The sequence below is a fragment of the Trypanosoma cruzi genome, genomic scaffold (genome assembly GCF_000209065.1).
Source record: "Trypanosoma cruzi strain CL Brener 1047053516983 genomic scaffold, whole genome shotgun sequence".
NCBI lineage: Eukaryota > Euglenozoa > Kinetoplastea > Trypanosomatida > Trypanosomatidae > Trypanosoma > Trypanosoma cruzi.
The window spans coordinates 27,866-29,290 of record NW_001849227.1 but is presented as its reverse complement, the minus strand read 5'-3'; the positions used below and the strand labels follow the sequence as shown (position 1 = coordinate 29,290).

Genomic DNA, 1,425 nt, shown 5'->3' with positions numbered 1-1,425 from the left:
GAACGGGAGTGCATATGGAGCTGGAGCCCCACTTTTCCCGAGCGAATACCCGATGAAGACAGCAAACCCGTGAGGGAGATACCTACGAGACGGCAGATGATGTGGACATTACAGTGTATCTCTTTGGATCTGAACGTGGGATCTTTAACTGTCATAAGTTGATGGAGACTGCTATACAGCAGGATCCTGTGTATGTGCGTCTGGGTGTTTTTAGACGGCTCCACGGTTCAAACGAGGTGGAGTGGTTGATGTTGCGCCGTATCAATCGCGAGATGCGGCCGCCTGATATTCCGCCTATTTCTCTTAAACTACCAGGGAAATGGACACTGCTATACGAGCGCTACAAGGAGGCAGCTATTCGTACGCTGTGGGAGGAAACGGGAATTACCGTTGATCCTACCAGCGTCTTTCCAACAGCACAGTTATACCAAACTTCCCCGAAGTATTACTGGCGTGTCCCTGTGCGTTATTTTGTTGCTGAAGTACCGCACGACGTGCGCGTGGAAGGACCACAGGTGGTTCCAACACAATACATGCGAAACTGGGATGTGCGTCTTCTCCGCCAGTCCCCGGACCCTATCGATCGTGCTTGGGCGCAGCTGGCGGACCCTATCACTGGATGTGCATGGATGAAGGCTCCCATGATTGATGAACTGCAGAAGCCACTTCGGGGTGAGAAGTACATGGCCACACGGTATACGCCACCGCCATACTCCAATCTTCAGGAGGTTGTGGGCCTTGGCGATGGTGACCAGGACACGCAGAATAAAGAAACCGAGGCTGCTGACCCAAATGCATAGCAGGAAGGAACATTAATGGTGTGTGTGTGTGTGTGACTGTGAAAGAATGGTGGCTGATCATCTTTTCTCTTGCGACTGGAGTTAAGTTTGCTCAGACGTCAGAGATGGACGTGCGTCGAGGAACAGAAGCAGAGGAAGGTTACGGGATGAAGAGTGGAACAAAAAACAAGTGGTTGGGAGTGGGGGCGGATAAATCGCTTGTACGTGTGTGAGAGGGAGGGCTGGAATAAAGCATTTGTCCACGTGGTGACCTCAACGAAAGGAGAAAGTTTTGGAGCGGGACGCGATAAAAAAAGGATTTTAGAGAGAGAGCGAGAGAAATGAAGGAGAGGAGAGAGGAGTGAGAGATTTGTCTTTTTGTTTTTGTTTCTCTGTGTGTGTCTCTGTTGCCGAATGAGAAGGGCTGCGTGTTTCCCCTTTCACCGGCGGCATCATTAGCGGTGCCCACATGCCGGATTCTCTGTATTCCCCTGTTGCCGTGTCACACGTTAAAATTCTACTTATTTGTTTGTGCAAGAGAGTGGGCGGGCGGTTCTGTTATTTTCCTGCCGCACTGGCGTGGCCACAAAAAAACAAACAAACAAATAAACAAACTCTGCTCTATACTTTTGTTTCCTTTTTTTTT

General features: G+C 49.9%; 1 pseudogene, besides 3 other annotated features; it reads left to right on the top strand.

Moving 5' to 3' along the window:
- Nucleotides 1–800, top strand: Tc00.1047053432787.10 (annotated as a pseudogene; the record flags this gene model as incomplete).
- Nucleotides 1–1,425: a sequence feature (heterozygous, Esmeraldo-like haplotype).
- Nucleotides 1,103–1,148: a sequence feature (GA-rich).
- Nucleotides 1,365–1,394: a microsatellite.